This window comes from Tenebrio molitor, chromosome X, assembly GCF_963966145.1.
Source record: "Tenebrio molitor chromosome X, icTenMoli1.1, whole genome shotgun sequence".
In the NCBI taxonomy this organism is placed as follows: Eukaryota; Metazoa; Arthropoda; class Insecta; order Coleoptera; family Tenebrionidae; genus Tenebrio; species Tenebrio molitor.
Window position 1 is genome coordinate 12,237,045 of NC_091055.1, and position 10,054 is coordinate 12,247,098.

At 34.9% G+C, this 10,054-nt stretch overlaps 1 long non-coding RNA gene across 1 annotated transcript; it reads left to right on the top strand.

Moving 5' to 3' along the window:
• Window positions 1-806: 806 nt before the first annotated feature.
• LOC138140135 (uncharacterized) lies at window positions 807-2,945 on the top strand. The gene is made up of 3 exons (XR_011162444.1): window positions 807-942; window positions 1,007-2,571; window positions 2,649-2,945. It is a non-coding gene; the product is annotated as an uncharacterized lncRNA (long non-coding RNA).
• Window positions 2,946-10,054: the final 7,109 nt, after the last annotated feature.

Here is a 10,054-nt window from a genome sequence, read left to right on the forward strand (position 1 = left end):
ACATCTGAATTATAAATTACTTTACAATTTTACTTTTTCCAAGACCCCTTTGGGTAGTGGAACAACACAGAAGTCCTTCTTTTTAGAGTAATGACCTACCAAAATACGCTAAAAGAACAATGGCTACATTGACCTCAAAGGAGAATTGGTTTGGTTGATTGTGCTTACCAACCGATGTCGCCAAATTTGCTTGTTTTAAAATGTGTATGACTTGGAAACTAGCCAAAGGAAAAAAAAATTTACAACGAAATTGAACTCAACTCTTCAAATAACCCCTCAAGAGATTGGGCGCCATTTTTGAGACACCCTGTATTTTGCTTTAAATAAATTGTCGGCCGAAAAAATTTTGTGTATTACACGGCTAGAAAATGTTTTGCACTTGCAAAATGGCATTTTCTAGCCTCGTGATACAAATAACTATTTTTCAAGAGTAAGTCTCATAAATATGTTGTAATTAATAGGTGAATGTGTAATTTATTTTAGTGAAAGTAGAAGTACATTTTGAATAGCCTGTTATGTAATAATAGATTGTATCAAATGCATTGATTTGGAGGGAAAGTTTTGTACAACAAATAATAATTATTTATTATTCTTACATGCAATACCAAACTAATTTGTTTTATCACTTTATAGGTATGGTATATGTATACGATTTAAATTTCGCGGTAAATCGTAAATGCGAGAAGGTTCGAGAACGTTCCAGAACTGGCTGTCGGACCCCGACTTCCTGTGCCGGCCGCGACAAATTTGCGAGAGGAGGGGAGAAGATATAAAGTAGAGCTGGGCCGATACCGGAATTTCAGATACCGATACCGGTACTCCGATACTAGCTTTCACATACCGATACTTCAGATAAATGCATCTGAAATTTTATTTCACCTTGTTTTTACATCACAATGTAAATATCATGTAAAAACCATTATCCTTGAACTAGATTGAGTGGTAAATAAAACAGAAAAATGGATTATGGATAAATAAATTAATATATTTAATTTTATTTTATTAGACAAATGAAGAATGAAGATTAAAACAAAAACACATTTCTAAATTATGGGTGTAGGAATATTAAAGGTACACAATAATGAAAAATAAAATAAAATAGTTAAATTTAAATCAGCATAACGCAAAGGGTAACTCTCCTTCAATATTTTGCGAAAAATTTAAAATCCTTTGCCTATTTTTCCAAGATCATCCAATTTTTTTTAAGGAAAATCAATTGTTTCACATGTTCTGCAGTCAAACTCGTCCTCTTACTCGTTACAATACAGCCGGTTTCCGAAAATATTTGTTCGGAAAATACGGAACCAGCTGGAATAGCTAGGTAATATGCTGCTAGTTTCTTTAAATTAGGGAACCTTATTTCCTTTTTCCAGAATTTCACTAGATCTGACTCCAATGGTTCTGTCCTCTCATGTAAATATACGGAGATTTCATTTTCAATATCGCGATCAATATTTTTATTTTTGCTAGTTGTACCGGTTGAATGTTCGTCCGATTTGTTTTTAGAAAGAAGTAATTTTTTGGTAACAGAAAATAATGTAATTGTGCCCGCTTCCTCGGTTTTATCAAGACTATCAAACTCTTGATACTGTTGTGGTCATCTTTCTTGATCATCAGCATAACGCAAAGGGTAATTCTCCTTCAACAAATCTTTAAGCTCGTCTTTTGTTTCATCTGAAAATAGTTGCGCTTTGTAGCGTTGGTCTAAAGCAGTGGCTAGAATATATGTTTCGTTGTTTTTTATTTCGCCAAACCTCTTAGAGATTTGGGATGAAATTTCCTTCGTTGCCGCTGTAACATCTGTATCAGCATCATCTTCAGTCAAATAATCTTTCATTATGGTTTTTAGTGATTCTATTAAAGCCCATACATCAGACAGACCCGAACTATGTTTGTTAAAACTTTTAGTTGCCTCATAAAAATGCTTTAGAATTTTTAGTACATTTTCTGCTAGTGACCACTCAGCCCTACTCATATTTTTGAAATTAGCAGATGATGAAACCATAGAAATAGCGCTTTTCTGATCCCATAATCTCTCCAACATTATATAAGTGGAGTCCCATCTTGTTGGTTCATCTTGTAGCAAAGTCTTCTGCTTCATTCCTAACGTTTTTGTGGTTCTCGACTAGTACTCGTGAGAGGTTGACGACCGATCCGTGTGTGAGTGTTGTGTTCAAAGGGGGAGATTAGGGGGTGTTTTCTCAGTGCAACAGGTGCTGGCGAACCCGTGGAGGAAGACCGAAGCGGCTTGGAAATCGTTCAAGAGGAACTCAAACCGTACGTTGCGGCGGATTTAGGCTTCCTTCACGAGGGTCATCAACCCTACGCGTCAGCGGATTATTTTCGCCACCCTGTTGGGCCGGCGTCATCCCCCAGGATCCCACCAGAGAACAGGACCTCACACCGGACTGTCCCTGGCCGAGGAACCCGAGTCCAGGAGCTACTCTTATCTGGCAAGGTCCTTCAGCGTCTTTCTTTTTCTGTCCGCCATTTTGGCTCATTTTACATAGTTTCACGCTATCAGACCTGAAGTGACCTCGCCAGAAACGACGCGCTAGCTGGCTCTCGGAGGTTTTTATTTTTATCGTATTTCATTATCTTTTTTTTTACACCGGGGCTAACTCTTACTTACTTACGCTTATTCCTAGGAAGGGTCGAGGGGAGGAAGGACCCCGAGGACTTTCCGAGGATACGGACGGCGTGATAGACCAGCGGCGAAAGAGGGACTCGGAGGACCTTCCTCCAGCTCACTCTTCCCGGGACTCTCATTGGATTTCAAGCCTGAAGCCCGGTGTAAGGGAAGTTTCATTTTAATTTCATTAAATTGTTAAACCTTGAATATAGCCTGGTAGTAGCGGCACTTTTTGTAAGTTTTACTAGTTGTTAAGCGCCTTCAGCGTAGCATTTTAGTTCACTTCTAGACTTCAATTCCTTTCAGTTCATTTCTTTCCGTTACATCTTGATTCTTTTGAATTGTTAATCTTGTTTTAATTTTTTTGTCGTATCTCATTTCATAGACTACAGTGTGTCGCCCGCAGTGGCATCTAGGTTGGATTTAATTTGTTAAATTGTCTCACTGTATAGCTACTTGTACTTTTCTACAGTCTTGCTCTCGAGACGTCTGTGTGCCGGACCTGGAAACAATCAGTCACGAAAAATCGTTATTTACATTTTCCCCGGAGTAGTTGGGAAATTTAAGTTTTCACCTGTTGTGGTAGAAAATAATAACGTAACATCTTACATGCAATACCAAACTAATTTGTTTTATCACTTTATAGGTATGGTATAGTATCAACAGGAGGCAAAGAACATAACAGGACAGGATAGAAGGAAATATAATTGTGTAAGTACTCGTATCTCAGTCGAAGCATTCCTTTTGTGTTAGTTTGAAATTATATTTACGTAATATCCATCATGTAAAAATGTTTGTTTTTCAAATTTAATTTCAATACAATATCGTAATCTTAAATTTCATAGTTTTCCAACAGATCCTGAAACTTTTCACAAATGGAAAAATGTATGCAATATAGCTGATGAAACTAATGGTATAAATTTTTATGTTTGTGAAAATCACTTTCAGAAATTAGATTATACAAGAGCGCCTTAAGTATCAAACGGATCCCAAACCCGCGAACACCTCACAATTTATTTTGCCCAATGATGAAGCTTTGTTAAGACCCTCATGTTCACATACAGACAACAGTATATTCTCACATCATGCACCATCAAGTAACACTACAGATGTTAACATCACCATTAGTACATTATCAAGTGACACCACAGGCATTAACAGTACACAACAGTGTTCATCCAACACAGGCGACGGTTTTCTTCTAACTTCTACAGATCATGATTATTGTAAAATAGATTCACAGAGTGTTTCCAAGTCATCCTACGACAATTGATAATTCTGATAAATATTCTTTGCTCTTGGAGAATAGAAGGGGGATTTTAAATAAAGTGGGTACAGGCAAAAATGATTTAACACCACAGAAGTCTGACATGTATCAAATCCATCTCAATATTCTATCAAAGTTAAGTAAATTGAGAAATTTACTTAAAGGGAACGAGCACACTTGACTTCAGTCAGAAATTTGTACAACGATGGACGATTCGAAATCATTGAGCAGAACCTTAATGATGTAACTAAAGAGTTTATCAACTCTCAATTACGAAATGTTCACAGGAAGTCTAGTGGCCGAAGGTGGATAATTCAAGATAAGGCTTTTGCACTATCAATGTATAAGAAAAGTCATCGTTTGTATAGATATCTTCAGGCCTATTTTCCACTGCCCTATAAAAAACATTAAAACATCTTTTATCGAAAATACCCTTCGAATGCGGATTGATTATAGAAAATCTAAAGTTACATGTGGAGAGCAGGGATGAGCTTGATCTATGTTGTACCTTAATTTTCGATGAAGGGTCTCTTTGTGAAGGCTTTCATTATGAAAGCTCTAAACAAAGAATATCTGGATTCGAAGACCTTGGGTCATTAGGACGCACAGATCGTTATGCAAACCATGCTCTTATTTTTATGGTAAGAGGTATCACAAAAAATTATAAGCAAATATTTTACAAGAGATACTGTAAAGACACATCAATTGAAACAAATTATTGTTCACATCATCAAACAATTACAAGAAGTAGGGCTTAACGTAATAGCTACTGTTTGCGACCAAGGTTCCACAAATAGAACTGCTATTAACGAATAATGTGGGGAAAACAGAGACAAACCTAGCCCATTCTACTTTGTTGTTGATGGTAAAAGAATATGTACAATTTGTATAATTTTAAGGATAGTTATGTCAAAATGAAGGTTAAAGTGGCTGCTCAGCAGTTAAGCCATACTGTTGCAGCAGCTATAGAAACATTTGCTGACAAAGGTAAACTACCTATAGAAGCCATGCATACTGCAGAATTTGTGTCATTTATTGGCAGCTTGTTAGATTCATTAAATGGAAGTCAGTTGCATCCTTCTGAAGGTAAAAACCTGAAGTGTGCTTTATCCAAGGATTCATCACATTTGCAGTTTTGGTCACATAATTTACCTAGAATCAGGGATTGGAAAATAATTGACTCTAAAAGTGGTCAGCTTCGAACAAATTTTAAATTTGTGGAAGGTTGGCAAATCACAATTAGGGCAATTATGCATTTGTGGAAAAATTTAAAGGGAATGGGTTTGCAGTATTTGTCATTAAGAAATTTAAATCAGGATCCAGTGGAGAATTTGTTTTGTTAAGTTCGACAGCACGGTGTTTGTAATACCAACCCCACGTGCCATCATGTGTAAAGACTGTAATTATCAATAACTTCAGTTCTCCTCTTTCTAGAGGTAGTAACTGCAAGGAAGATAACTGCAAATCTTTGGGCGATTTTTGCACATATCTAATTGAAAACAGTTCTTCTGCGGATCTTGTTTTACATGAAACAGACTTGGATGAAGAACATGAACTTATCAGTGAATGTTTCGTTAACGAACAAAATCCGGCAAGTTCATATGTAGCAGCAAGTCATGCGTTTATCTCCCATAAAGTGAGAAACAAAGATTTGGATTGTTTGCTGTATCCTAATGATCGTGTGACAGAACTTGTGGATGCAATTCATATTAAATTATATGAATTTCTGGATGATCACGGTCATTAGGATCAATTGGAAGACAAATTTAAAAGAAAATATTTTAATTTATTAAATTATTCATTTTGTGAACAGCATCACTGTCATAAAGAAATTATTAATAAATGTGTTAGATTAACATTTTTTAAATATTTGCGGGATAATAAAAATGGTAAACGAACTGCTACCACTGTTGGTCATTCTAAAAAAATTAGGGCAAAGTACTGTATCTATATTAAAATGTTTTCTTTTTTCTGACAATAAATAAACTTAAAATTATGTTTATTTTATATTTCGTTACTAATATTTTTTATATTTCGTTACTAATATATTTTCTTTTTCATGTGCCTTGCCATACTTGTGAGCTGCCGACATTGAGATGCTTGGAATTTCTTTGATGCCTCTACCAAGCAACTTGTGATTCAATTGAATGAACGGACTCATTTTGTTACTCTTGTTTAGATTTTTGTTTTTGTTGTTCATAGAATTTTATTTTTGTTGCATGTTCAAATTTATTTTATTTATGTTATGTATAGAATTCTCTTAACATCGAACTGTTTTTTTGTTGTTCCTAGAATTGTATTTTTATTTTTGTTGCTTGTTCTAAAATATTATATTTATATTGTTATGTAGCTATAGAATTCGCATTTTATTTTTATCGTAACATCGAACTGTTTTTTTGTTGTTCATAGTTATATTTTTATTTTTGTTACATGCAGAATCATGTTTATATTTTTGTTTGTTCTCTGTTTATATTTATTTTTTGTCGCAATACACATGTATAGCTGCCGCAATTCGTTTTCATTATATATACAATATTGTAACGGTCCGAATAGGTTCGATAAATTAAGAATTTTAATTTTAAAATAATTTCAACGAAATATTTTAAATACCGTTAATTTGCGACGGAAATGCTGGTCAGTTGTAAATTTTATTGTTGCTTTGTCCACAAGAGTGGCACCACACTCCTCAAGTGAAATCTGCCAACCTTTCTTTGAAAATGCAGGTAAAGTAACGCTTAAGGTATAAGATTATATGGCCCTTTAAAAGTATTTACAAGTCCGGGGCAAAACATAGCCCAAGGGAAACAAGTGTTCAGGGGAAAGGAAGCGTTGCAATAAATTACATGTTCGACAATTTGGGTGGTCCAGTTAAAATCAGGGGATAATTGAATTAATGAATTTGATGTTAGCAGGTTTCAAATTGAGAGAACCACCAAATCAATGTTCATTAGGTTAATTTACCTTTTCTAGCATTCTCAAATTTGTGGCATATTTGTAATTAAAGGGCGAGAATTGCAAATTAGAAACAGAGCGCTTTATCGTAGAAAATAACTAGAATCATCTGCACTTTTAGTTAGAAATGTAACAAGGCACGGTAGAAAGGGAGACGGTAGAAAACACGGACAACACTGTAACGGTATAGCCAGGTAGTCGTAGAAATCAGAGGTGTGAGTGAGAGAGAGAGAATGTAAATTACGAATTAATTATTAATTAGAACAGTTTTGGGGAATCAAACCAATGTAGAACAATTTTTAGAAGTAGCAGAACAACGGAACTTAGTTGCATGACATGGCACTTGCGTAACAGCGTTTCAAGCCCAATTTAGGTTTCAAAATAATATTAATTCGTTTCACTTTAATTCTGTTTGTTTCATTTTAATTCTGTTTGTTTCATTTTAATTCTGTTTGTTCCATTTTAATTCTGTTTGTTTCATTTTAATTCTGTTTGTTTCATTTTAATTCTGTTTAATTCTTGGTGCTGATTTTATTATTGTATAGACTCAGTAATTCAATGTTCCTGTTTAATTCTGTTTGTTCCGTTTTAATTGTGTTTGTTTCTTGATGTTGAAGTTTGTTATTGTATAGTCAGTAATTTAGTGTTCCTTTTCAGAGTTCTAATTCAACAGCAAATTATGTACATTCGGTCTGGTCCTAACAAAAGTCTAAATTTAAACATTTAAAATAATGGTGGAAAAACGGAAACGGTAATTTCAAAAGTTCTAGAAGATATCAAAAAGGTGTCGCGATCAGCGTAAAGTAGAACCGAGAGCTGATTGGTCACTTTGGTCAAGTAGGGGTTGCGAAAGTGGGGTGCGCGAAGAATGACAAAACCAAATGCGGAACAAAAAACAGGGCTTTTTTGATTCACTCGGGGTTTGATCTCCAAAGTAGCCGGAGGTACGTTCAGTACTTCCAGCAGCCATTTTCTGACCACGTGCTTTACATTTACAAGGTAAATTATTTCTCTAATTCTTGAACATTATTTGTAGTCGTGATTTAATTAGTCAAACAGCATTTAGTTCTTTATCGTTCTAAAGTAACGATTATATTATTTTCTTTGAGCTTTTTATGACCACGTGACTCTTTAGAATCTTGAATTAAATTCTTTCTCGCGAAGTATGTGATCTTCTTGCATTTACCGATTGGGGAAACGTGCTCTCGACAAGTTTAAATTATTATAAAAAAGGGGGACATCTTAATTCATTATTCGTCGTTTTGGGACTTTCTCTCGGTTGGGGGAAGCTGCCGCCAGTGTCCATCGTTCTGAATTAGCTGTTGGTCCGGCGTAGAGCACAAAGAGCCATCGCCAAATTTAGGTGGATAGTGACCCTTTAGGTACAGCTGACACGTGAAGAGAAGTACCCTTCTAAGTCTGTTAGAACCTTTGCCCCTTTTGTCTTACCCTTTATTAGACCAGGCTAGACTGAGAGATTCCAGGGCATCGCGTCGGGTTCAATTTAACTCGTATAATGCTGTTCGCGCCATAAACTCCTATATTTGCCCAGCTTAGTAATTTATTCATGAGTCAGATCTCAATTCGAGGGCCGCGAGTCAAATCTCATTGGGTCAAATTTCCACCAACTTCTGTTATTAAAGTCATTTATTTATTTCTATCATTTGTTGGGACCAAACGCCACCATAGTCGATTATTTGTTAAATAAAATTTAAGTGAAGTGTGCTCAATCGTTTTAATTCTATTTTTAAAAAACCTTCCGAAGGTACGGCCTCTCGTTAGAACCTAATTAAGCTAAATAACGAGTGAAGCTATGAAGTAAATTTATAGTCTACTATGAAAATTTGAGCAGCTGAAATTTCAGAAATTTGTAAAAAGCAAAGTAGATAAAATAGTATACCGGGACATTTTTTTAACATTGAACATGAAAATTTTATACTTTTGGAAGGGCTTCCCTTTTCTGAAAAAAATGTCGAGAGTGTTTGTAATGCAAGATGAAAAATTTGTAGAATGTTCATGTCATCACTTCATCAGGCTACAACATCGACCGCGGTTTGCAAATGTTTTGATCAAAAACCTTCCTTACATTCTCAAGATAGTGCACTTCTGAATTGTTTTTTACTTTTTTTTGAGTGAATGTTATTTTGTTTTTTATCCTGTTTTTAGCTTCTAATTTTTGAAAGGATTTACAGAATTTTATTTTGTTATATTTTTTCTTATTTGTGTCATTTTTTCGTTTAATATACAGGGTGTTTGGTGTTTAAGGTAACAAACTTTTCTAAGATGCACAGCTAGGTTAAATGAACAACTTTTCTTAGTGATATTTTTTTCAATTTGCTTTTTTTTTATTATGCTGAACTAAACTGACTAAACTCTGTTTCCACTGTTTGAGAGCCACTGTTCGTATCTGTAATTATTAATACCAAGCTAATAGGGATTTGTAAAGGAAAATGCCTTAGCTGCCGCCTTTATAATTTAGAAATCCGGTGGATCTCACACAGTAGTTCTTCAAATTGAAAAAATGATTACTAGAAAATTATAACACATATCTAAAAAATGTTACTGGAATAAAAGTTTGATTTTGTCTATTTCTTTACACAGGAGAAGTTTGTTACCTAAGGAAGCCGGAGACCAGTTAATGTTTTTTAGATTTGCAAAAGACTCCCCAAGATTATGAAGATGAAATACAAGCTCGAAAGTAATGGGAACGATCCCAAAAAAATTGAAAAAAAATGGTAAATTATTTTTAGCTGCCATTGTTTATATTGTCAATATATTTTACGGAATTACAGCTATTCCTTCACAATTTCTCTTACCAGAACGTGAGACTATTGGGGCCACAATATCGGAAAAAACAAAACGGGCGGAAATCAAAGAAAGGAAATCACTTGTACAGACACACCAACACAATCCACTGTTGTACAGTCTAATGTCGAAAATCAAAATGTTCAAGATACTGCTTTAACTGCTTATGACATTCCATCCAGTAGTAAGGAAACAGATATTAGTGTCCTAAAAAAATAGCAAGATGTAGAAAAGGAAAATGAAATGTTGAAGACAAAGATTTTGATTCAAGAAAGCAGTATGAACGTTATGAAAGAACACACAGCATTGGAAATCTAAGTAAAAGGAGCAAATGTTATGTTTGCAGACCAAAGCCCGGTGGAAACAGGAGGAATTATCTCGAGCGTTTACACTGGGTT